Here is an 11,139-nt window from a genome sequence, read left to right as displayed (position 1 = left end):
TCGGGTTCGTCATCGTGTCCCCGCCGCCCTGCCGCTCCCGATCCCGGTGCGGCCCGCTCCCTCGACTGCCGGTCGTCGGGCGCCACCTGCCGGTCGGTCGTTTTGTAGACAGTCCAGAGAGGTCGACCAGATGGCCGGGCCGGCCTGGGCGGGCGGGGCTCATTTGTGAATGACGGAGGTGTTCCTTAGAGTGGGGGGAGGTTACGGGATGCTAGATCGTGGGCCAGAGGCCAGGGGGGCGGGGGATGGTAGCCCCTCTACGTTTTTGTGTCCCCCCCCCCCTCTTTTTTTTTTAATGAGGCTTTTAAAATCGTTCATTCGTTCATTCATTCGATTCCGTGCAGTGGAAGGATGGACACTTAACCACTAGACCGCCAGGGAAGCCCCTAGCCACGTTAGCCCTCATCCATGGTTTTTAGGAATGCTACCATTCATCTGACTGGATGGACTTGAAAGATCCATCGGAGGTTCCAGAACCTGGGTCTCTTGGCAAGGGCGTATCATTTTCCAGATGGAAAGGACTATGCCAACGATGTTCTCAGAATGAATGGAGTGTGCAAAGAGGTAGAAAGAGAGGTTCCCGAACGGCGGTGGGGGGTGGGGGGGAAGGGCCAACCACCTCGTCTCTTCCTCCGCAGCGCTGGGTGGGGCTGGCAGACTCCCTTCTTCTCATGGCACTGATTTGATCTCCACAGCTCAGAAAACACGTGCAAACACTCAGAAGATACCCAAGCACAGTGTCCTTTACCTGGCTCCCAGTCGCTGGCTCTCGGCCTCTATCTGTCTCTGTCTCTGTCACTCGCTCTCTGTCTTTCTCTCTCTCCTTCTCTGGCTCTCCCAGCCCCCCACCCCTGCTCTTCCTCCCACTCTTTCTCTCTTTCCTGCCCCCCTCCTCTCTTTCTCTCTTTCTCTCTCCCTCCCTCCCTCCCTCCCTCCCTCCCTCCCTCCCTCCCTCCCTCTCCCTCCCCCTCCCTCCTCCCTCCTCCCTCCCTCCTCCCTCCTCCCTCCCTCCCCCCCCCACCCCCACTCCTCCCTCCCTCCCTCCCTCCTCCCTCCTCCCTCCCCCCCCCCCCCCTCTCTCTCTCTCTCTCTCTCTCTCTCTCTCTCTCTCTCTCTCTCTCTCTCCTCTCTCCCCCTGCCCCCTCCCTTTCTCCCTTCCTCTCTTTCTCTCTCCCTCTCCCTCACCCATCCCCACTCCCCCCCCCCATCCCCGGTCGGTCATGTGGCATCCTCATTTTCCACGAGAAGTCAGGAAGCCGGAAGCGATGTTGGACTGATGTTCGCATGCTACGGAATCCCCCTTCCCCGGGGATAGCTGCGCTGCTGAAGGGGATAGCCGCGTTGCCTCTGGCGGGCCGTGGCGGGTGGCGATGGTGTCTTTTCTTCTGTATGGATAGAAATGATTTGAAGAGGAGGCAGGATGGGCCTAGGTCCACTGACTCACACCAAGGCCCTTTGGGAGCTTTTCAGTGAATCGGGACGGAACATTGCTCTCCGTGCGGGGAGGGAACCGGGATGGGGCACCCCGAGATGGACCGCTTTGGCACACACGTGAGTTGGAATTTCAGGCGCTTCGGACGCGACGGGTGGGCTACCGGGACGCTCTGCCGCTCTGCCTCCCCGCCTCTCCCTCCCTCTTCTTCCTGACCTGAAAGGAGGACCAAAATCTTCCTCCTCCAGAAGCTCAAGCTCAAGCTCAAGCTCAAGCTCAGAGCCCGCCGTTTCGTTTCGAGTCAGTGAATTCTGGCTTGGGCTTCTCCTGCGTGTGTGTGTGCGTGTGTGTGTGTGGTGGTGGTGGTGGTGGTGGGGGGGGGGGCACAGTGCACGCGTCCCCCGGCCGTGGGTTGCTCTCTTCTCGAGCTGTCTCTTGGGGACAGGAACTTCTCAGGCGACAACTCAGAAGGATCGTGGAGGGAACATCGTTTTTCCTCCCTCTCCCACGACTGATCGATGCGGACGTACACACGGGAATCTCGCGCCCCCCTTCCCCGCCCCAACTGAGAGGAGTCACCGGTACGTGGACATCCTTGCGGTCACAGACGCTCTCCGTGGCTCTTCTATGTGGCCGGGCTCCCTGGCCTTCCTTCACCGCCCCCGCCCACCCCCCGATGAAGTTGCATCATCGTTCGTAGTGTCAATGCTGTGAGGAGATAAGCTTTTCGAAATAAAATTCTCCCCGCCTTTCCTTCCCAAGGGCACCGTGAACACCTACCTACCTACTCTCGTGTGCAGTGCTTATGGACCCAGCTGGAGCAGAGGACCCTCTCCGACACACCCACGGACTCACTTGCTCCGAGTCGTCGGGGAGAGGGTGTTTGGTTCTGTGTTTTAAACTGGTGGGCCGATGACACGTCATCTCCTAGGAAGCCACCGGGTTCACCTCACCGGTTCGGGTTCGGTGGCGTGAAGTACATTTACATCCTCCTTAGGTTTGACTCTGAAAGTCTTGGGGCCCTGAGTAGGACGCCCCCAAATGTGCCTCCGTGGCGTACGGATGTTTTGGAATTAGAGTGACAACACCACACCGCGAGAGGGACGCTCTGACTCTCCTTTACTTCTCCCCTCTGAAATCGGGAAGAAAATCTCTCACGTGAAAGGGGAGGGGGGCGGGCGGGAGGTGTAGGGATCACGACGAACTGAACTGAACTGAACTGCTTTCATGTCTCCTGAAATGTTCACGAATCATCTAAGTAGGATTGCTCATGACAAACAGAGGACATAGGTGTGGACGAGATAAGAATGTTTAAGGGGAACTTTCCCCCCAGTGCTTGTTTTCTGTAGGCCGACTTCAAGATTTTCCAGCATCTCTGGTCATCTCTGGGCTTACAGCTTGGCTAAGTGCCATGACAGGGTGAAATCTCAGCGAGTGTCTACATCATCGCCACATAAGATAAAATACTGAAACGTTCATGGCTCCACAAGTCTGAGGGTCTCCCTTCTTTGGACCTTTTACGGAGGAGAGACTGAGCATGTTCGGTTCCACGCCTAGCTAGATCTTGTGCTTTAGGGAAAGACTGTACTAGGTAGGAGCCTTGACTTCTACACAGTATTCCATGTTCACGCTGCTCACTGCGGTTGGCTTCCTTACTTTCACTGAAGGAAAAAAAAAAAAAAAAAGAAAGAAAAGAAAAAAGACAGTGTCCAAGGACGAAGCATTGTAAAGAAGGAACGTGTGTGGTCCTTCTTTAAGGACCTGAACCTGATGTCGCCATCCTCATGGGAGGAAGAGGACTTTTTTTTTTTTTTTTTTTTTTTTCCGGGGGGTGGGGGGGTGGGGGGGCGCGCGGGTGGAGGCAAATTAGGAAGTATGGAGATGAGGTTTGGGGGAAGGAGCGAGAGGTTTTAGTCCTAAAGGTAGTCATTTCTCAATGGGAAAGAAAGAAATCAAGGGAAAAGCTAAAAATGGGCACAGACGATTGGAAAAGGCGTGTGAAGAAAAGAGGCTTTCGAAAGGAATCAGATCTGTGGTCAGGACTGGATGAGGATGGATACAAAGACAGAAATGACTTTTCACATCAACATTGAAACCAGTGCCAAATTAAGATTTAGTTGCCTCTCTCTGTTCAAAGGACCAGGTTTGGGTTTAGGGTTTGGGTTTTTCTTCTATCGGTCTGCTCTGTCCATCATGAGAGATTAGATTAGATTAGGAAAGGATCTTTTCCTTTATCTTTAAGGAGGGAAAGAAAGAAAGAAAGAAAGAAAGAAAGAAAGAAAGAAAGAAAGAAAGAAAGAAAGAAAGAAAGAAAGAAAGAAAGGAAGGAAGGAAGGAAAAGAAAGGAAGGACGGAAGGACGGAAGGAAGGAAGGAAGGAAGGAAGGAAGGACGGAAGGAAGGAAAGAAGGAAGAAGAGAGAGAGAGAGAGAGAGAGAGAGAGAGAGAGAGAGAGAGAGAGAGAGAGAGAGAGAGAGAGAGAAAAGCTTATGTCTTTGTCAAAAGTCATCACTTATTTTCTAGGCTGCCTTTATCAGGTCTCGGAGGACTCACATCGACTTCGTCCTCTCGATAGTCAAAGAACCAGGTCTGGCTCAGAACTGAAAAAGAAGCTTCTCTCTCTGCCTAGCAAGTCTTTCCTTGGGATGCTGGTGACATGCCTAAGGAAGCACTGTTTCACGGTGACCTATCATCTGATGAAGTGCCTTACGATCTTTTGGATATTTTGGACACACTTGCCCCCAAATTGAAGGACCGATGAAGTCCTTTGGACTTAGAGATAGGATCCAGGAGGAGAGGGCCCTCCAAGTAGCTCAAAAAATGTGTTCTCTCTCCTGAGAAATGAGAGAGATGAAACTGACTAAGTTTCTTGGGGAGGTTCGATGACACGGGAAGCGTTGTCCAAAGAGGAAGGAACGACGTGAAGTCTTCTTTGGCTTGTGTCTGTACACCGATGTGTTCTAACGGTTCCAGAAATGATGGGATCTTTCTTCCCGGAAGTCTTCTCTGCCCTGGCATAAAGGGCTGTCTGTCGTCGTCAAAATGGAGGCTCACACGAAAGGGACTGTACCCAGTATCACGGAGATGTTCTAACCGACTTTCACGCCGAGGCGGCAACAACAGCCCGTTGAAAGATGGTGGGGGTGGCGGGGCACACGTGGGTGGAGCAAGTCCATTCTGTCCTTTCAGCATCCGGTCGGGGCTATGGCAGACGGGAGACGAGACGAGACGAGACGAGATGAGACGAGACGAGACGAGACGAGACGAGACGGCGGCCCAGCCGGTTGCTCCCTGGCCAACCTCCCCCCTGCCCCTCCCCTTGCATTCCTTCACCCGCCCATCCCACGGTGTCTTGAAGAGGAGTCCGATTGTCAATAGACGTGGGCAGGAAGATTTTCTACGGTCTACCGGCAACGGGAACGGCGACGTCTGACCTCTCGTGCTTGTAACCCTGGGGGGTGGGGGTGGGGGTGGGGGGGAACGTTTTTCTCTCTGGAAAGAAAACCTCCTCTCTCTGGATCCTCGGACCCCCAGCCACTGGACTTCATTCCACTGCCACTTATTTATTTATTTATTTTTGTGGGATGCGGGCCTCTCACTGTTGTGGCCTCTCCCGTGGCGGAGCACAGGCTCCGCGGCCATGGCTCACGGGCCCGGCCGCCACGCGGCGTGTGGGATCTTCCCGGACCGGGGCACGAACCCGTGTCCCCTGCATCGGCGGGCGGATCCTCAACCACTGCGCCACCGGGGAAGCCCTCCACTGCCACTTCGTAGGGGTCATCCAAACATTCTTGTGACCGTGGCTATGTTTTCCGTGTGGGTTGAGGTCTTCCCTCACCGCAAGCCTGATGTCCTCACCGTGGCACAGAGACTGTTAAAGAAACGAAATGTGCTTGCCGCCTGGGGTCTGCCTTCCACAGGCTTCCGGGTGATCAGATCGAGGCACCCCTTTCACTGGGCAAATCCTACAATTCTTCACAGAAGCTCTTGAAAACTTTTTTGGAACCGGCACTCGTCCAGTCACGCTCAATCATCAGGCAGGGCCGGCAGAACCGATGGAAAAACTGGACTCCAAGAAGAGCAAGAATGACTTCCATGGGGTTGAGTGACCTGAGGAGGAGGAGGAGGAGGAGGAGGAGGAGGAGGAGGAGGAGGAGGAGGAGGAGGAGGATGTGTATGACTACTTGTGTAAAATGGGACTGACTGGGGAAGCGGGGGATACTTAGGGGGTTGGGTGGGATGAACATATACACATTACTGTACATAAAATAGGGAATCAACAAGCATCTCCTACTATAGAGCACAGGATACTCTACTCAATACTTTGTAATAACCTATGAGAGAAAAGAATCTGAAAAAGAATCTTTTCAAAATTATTTATTTATTTATTTATTCATCCATTCATTCATTTATTTATATTGCGGTATGCGGGTCTCTCACTGTTGTGGCCTCTCCCGTTGTGGAGCACAGGCTCCGGACGCACAGGCTCACGGGCCTAGCTGCTCCGCGGCATGTGGGATTTTCCCGGACCGGGGCACGAACCCGTGTCCCCTGCATCGGCAGGCGGACTCTCAACCACTGCGCCACCGGGGAAGCCGCTAAAATATATATGTGTAGATATAGATAGATAGATAGATAGATAGATAGATAGATAGATAGATAGATAGAGATTTATAAAAATCTCTGTCTCTCTGTCTCTCTGTCTCCGTCTCCGTGTCTCTCTCTCCCTCTCTCTCTCTCTCTCTCTCTCTCTCTCTCTCTATATATATATATATATATATATATATATATATATACATACATACATATATATATATATATACATATATGAGAGAGGGAGGGAGGGAGAGAGAGAGAGAACTGAATCACTGTGCCGTATACCTGAAACTAACACGACATTGTAAATGAATTATATTTCAAATATTTTTAAAAAAAATCTGGAAAAAAAAAAAAGAGAGGGAGTGGGATTAGGACTGATGGTTAAATCTTTTGTTTTCCACATACAAGGGAAACAGAAACAAACAAGGAAAACCCAAGTTTCTTTTTTTATTTTTAAAGATGGATATCCATTTGGTAACTTATACCTCTGTCAGCAGGATGGAATCACTGATCTTTTTCTCCTTACCTTCCTTAATTCAGAAACTCTCAGTGAGGCTTCTTATTTCCTTGGCGATACAGCTATTTGCATACGTTACCTGGAGGCCAAAATTATGTTTCCATGAGACAGGGATACACACTTCTGGATATGAAATTCTGGTGCTACTCGTTTCCCTTAGGGTGTTGTTCTTAACCTGAAAACGGGACTGCATCCCGAAGTTTTGTGAGTTCCCTTCAATCTCTGGCTACGACTCTCTCCATGAATGTTGGCCATTTTCTCCCACCCTTTTGGCTTGGCATCACTGAGGCCTAAAACGGCCTTTTGCCTGAAGCCCTGCAGACGGAAGCTAGAGAACTTGATGAAAACCTTAGAGAAACGGCCACAACGGCTCCTATGGAAAGAATCCTCGTGCCTGTTTCTGTGAGAGCCACTCCGAAATTTGAACCAAACACCCGACGACATCATCAGAGGTATTTCAAACTTCTAAAGTTACTTCGACCCTGACATCTAGAAATCTCCTTCACACACACACACACACACACACACACACACACACACACACACACACACACGAGTCACCAGCTCAGCTTTAATATGTTCCAAGGAACTTTCAGAGGAGGGAACTGTTGAGCTCCCAGAGTAGGCCGCCCCAAAATGTGCCTCCATGCTCTATTGATTATTTTGAATTCAAGTGACAAGAACCGGCCAGCACAAGAGGGACACACTGGCCCTCCTTTCTGTCCTCCTGCGGAGGAAGATCTCAAGTGAAGACATCTGCTTCCACACATGTCCATGATTCTCAAATGGTGTAGTGGGGTTTCCAGGGTCAGGAAAAGGAGGGGACACCTTTTGCCTGGAGAAAAGGCCTGTTTCTCACACGTCCTCCTCCCGTCACCTCCTCTCTCCCTCCTTCCCTCCCTGCAGTTTGGAGGGGGCAGCCTGAGGGTGGCGAAATTGGGGAAAGAAAAGAGAAAAAGCCATTCATTAAAGAGAAGCTCGAGGCAAAGTCAAAGGCTCCGACCTGACCGGAGAGCTTTCTGCATTTGAATCGAGCGATTGAACGAGGCCCTGCGGAATGAATCGTCCGGACCTCCCCTCCCCCGCTCCTGGCAAAGGTCAGTCCAAGGGGACTTAGGAAGGAGCTCTGGAGAAGGAACGGGGGTGGGGGTGGGGGTGGGGGCGGGACCAACAGACAATAGCCGCTGCCTGCCTGCCTGCCTGCCTGCCTGCCTGCCTGCCTGCCTGCCTGCCGGGTTGAGGCCTGAGGGCTGAGGGCCACGCCGCCTCCTGTAACACAATCCCTTCCAGGAAACTGCTGTGATGACTATGTGGCAGTGAATCATCAAATCCGAACTCTCTTGGCCTATTTCTGCAAAAGGCCCGAGTCTCAGCTATGACAGATTCTCTGGATTTCTTCGCACATGGACTGACCCGCACCCTCCCATTCTGTCAGATCCTCCTTTGTACACACACCTCCACTGGAAGGGCTCTTTGGCCTCGTCCAGAAAAAGAACAAGCAAAAACAAACACACAAACAGACTGAAATGATGTGTCGGTATTTATTGGAAAGAAACACGCTCCTCTCACATACTTGAGGGCAGGAAGCGGAAGGCAGGTTCTCGGCCGGAGGGGGACGGGAAACCTGAACCGACGTCGGTCAGCGGGCCGCCCCCCCCACCCCCCTTCTCTCCCACGTCACGTGGGCGTCCCTGCCCTGCTGTTGATATTTCACTTGGGAAACTTCTGTAGGCCGGCCGAGATGCCAGCTTGCTGTCCTGCTGCTTCATGTCCATCTATCTCTGTCAGCCATGCCCAAGAGGCACGTGAAATCATGGAGAGCAAATAGCACACCCAGAGCTCTCTCTCTCTCTCTCTCTCTCTCTCTCTCTCTCTCCCCCCCCCCCCGTGTGTGTGTGTGTGTGTGTGTGTGTGTGTGTGTGTGTGTGTGTGCGCGCGTGTGTGTGTGTGTTTGGATTTCCCAGGAACCTATGAGGGAGCAAAGGGAGGGCTGGGTGAAGGAATCCTGGGTGCCTGTCATCGCACACCCTGCAGAGCACCATTTATTTCCATCTCCATATCTGAAAGACACTTAGTCCTCATTTCAGCAACTTGATGGTGATTCCCCTTCTAAATACATGACAAAACCTATGAAGTACTGGACTCATTGAATCTGTAGCTGCTAACAGGGTCCAGGGAGTTTTCAATCAATGGCAGGAAAAGAAATGATCCTGAACATAAAACTGCCAAGAATTCCTATGGATGGAGTTATCGTGGACCGACCACTGGTGAGACGTGCCATGGGGGCTCGCGTTGGACAGACTGGAATGGGATAGGTAGAGCCAGTCATCCCATGTTTTACCTCGAGCTGCAGAAGCAGAGAATATCATCTAAAAGCCTACCTTCATGGTATCTCAGTGCTCAGGGCTCTTCCTTCTCAGGGATCTTGTGTTCTGTAGGGATAATTCACGTGCTGGGGCAGTAGGTTCCCAGTATCATCTTGTGAAATGGATTAAATGATGTCTTCCTTTTGAAAAGATAAAGACTATTTGGAAAAGTTATTAACAGTGAACGCGTGACGTTATCCTCTCTGATCTATAAAGTAGAGTTGACCGTTGAACCACCAACATGGAGGGTTACGGCTGCCGACCCCGACCCCACGCGCTGTGAGCGTCCATGGATAACTTCACACTCAGGGCCCTGTATCTGCGCTTCCACCTCCGGGGACTCAGCAACCGACCACAGATCCTGCAGTGCCATAGTGCACACCTATGGAAAATATCCACCTATGAGTCACACGCACACGCACACACACACACACCCACACACACACCCACACCCCCACACACCCACACACATCACCCCCACCGCCCCCCCACAGACACACACTTCACAGTGCTGTTGGGCAACGGCCCTAGCACAACCTGAGAGCCTTCGTGGTATTCGGACTCCATTACCTTTGGTGTGTGTGTGTGTGTGTGTGTGTGTGTGTGTGTGTGTGTGTTCGTGTGTTCTTTTACCTTTAGTTTTGAGGACAGAGGTAGGGCCGAAAAGAGGTGAGCAAAGCCTTCCCCTGGAACCTGAGGAGGTGTTTAAGGGTTCTGGTTGGCAGATCACCAGTGTGCTGAGTGCCAGGTCCTGGGGACAGAGCTTCTCGAAAGAAAGAATGTGCTTCTTTGTGTCTTGGTGACCTGCCGACCGACCGACCGACCGACCGACCCTGGTGGGATGTGGAGCCCATCCGTGGGAAGGGCCCTTCTCGCCTGGGTCTCGGGAGGATCCTGGGTGCAGAAAGCTCCGCCCTCTACCTTGTATTTTGCCCGTGGAGTGGAGTTGGACGGTGTTTCTAAAGACTCACGCCGGGATACCAGGTTCTGCCGATTCCGGGACCGAAATAGGTCCTGCTCCATCCCCTCTCTCCCTCTCCCCTCTACTGCCTTCGTTCAGGCTCGCACCTCACCGGTCTCTGTCCTGGCTGGGCCTCTGACGACCCTGCCGGCCTCTACCCTGGCCCCTGCTCCCTTGGTTTCCGTGCCGCGTAGAGAGCCATGGTCCTCAAAAGGCAACTGGTCACCTTCTCCCTTTTGTGGAGTCAGTCCTGGCATGGCTCCTCCTGGCCTGGACGTTAACATCACGTGCAACGACTGACAGACTGTGTCCTTCCTCCCGGCCTGATCTTCTACAGGCTCCCCGCCGAAAAGGGGGGGTAAAAGTCCGCGTGTCTTCCCAAAGTTGAAGATTGGACACGCCTGCCTGGCCGATCGATTCCTAGCTCCGCCACTTGGGAAACCTACTGGATCTTCTGTCGAGACCGCAGAGACATCTTCCTTCGCGGTGCGGTCGTCGGCAGCGGTTCTCTAAGCCGGCCCCGACCGTGTCGGAAAGATGTGTCCCTCCGCCTGTCGAGGACCCGACGAGAGTCAGATACCTTAAGCTCGGTGACTTCCCTGCTGTCTCCCTTTCTGTGGCACAAGCCCATATCCCTGGGTGAGCCCTGTCTTCGCGTGGGCGTGACTTGGCACCACGGTCCGGAGGTCGTGGTGGAAGATCGTGTGCCCACGAAGAAGAGATCCTTGCTCCCGGGGGGGGGGGGGGGGGGGCGGGGGACGTGGACTCTGGGCATCTAGCGTCCATCTTCTCCACGTTCTTCTGAACCCTGCTCTCCCTCTTTCCGCCCCACAGCTCGCCTGATGGTTCGTGGGGAGATGACATCCCAGCCGGCGAGAGCCAAATGATCTTCCCAACGCACGAGAAAAGGAGAGGCGCGGGCCCGGATCCGTCTTAATTTTCTATGCCTAAGAATTTCTAAGAGTTCTCATCCTCCTTTGGCATCGCCCGCGCCCCCCACCCACCCACCCCCCCCTCACCCACCCCCACTCACACCCCCCCCCCCACACACACACACACACACTCCGCACCCCCGCCAGAGTATAGTTGCTTTTTCAGATTGCCTCTCTTTGCTCAGATCCAACAGAAGAGATGTTAGGTTCGGACGCTTCTCTGGGTCTTTCTTTGTTTTCTTAGGAGGGCTCCCCGTGTCGCATGAAACTCAGAAGAAATACATGCGTAAGCTTCTCTCCTTGTGAGTCTGTTATAACACGTGGAAGATCATT

The sequence above is a fragment of the Kogia breviceps genome, assembly GCF_026419965.1.
Source record: "Kogia breviceps isolate mKogBre1 chromosome 20 unlocalized genomic scaffold, mKogBre1 haplotype 1 SUPER_20_unloc_6, whole genome shotgun sequence".
Classification (NCBI taxonomy): domain Eukaryota; kingdom Metazoa; phylum Chordata; class Mammalia; order Artiodactyla; family Physeteridae; genus Kogia; species Kogia breviceps.
Note: the sequence above shows the minus strand (reverse complement) of the source record.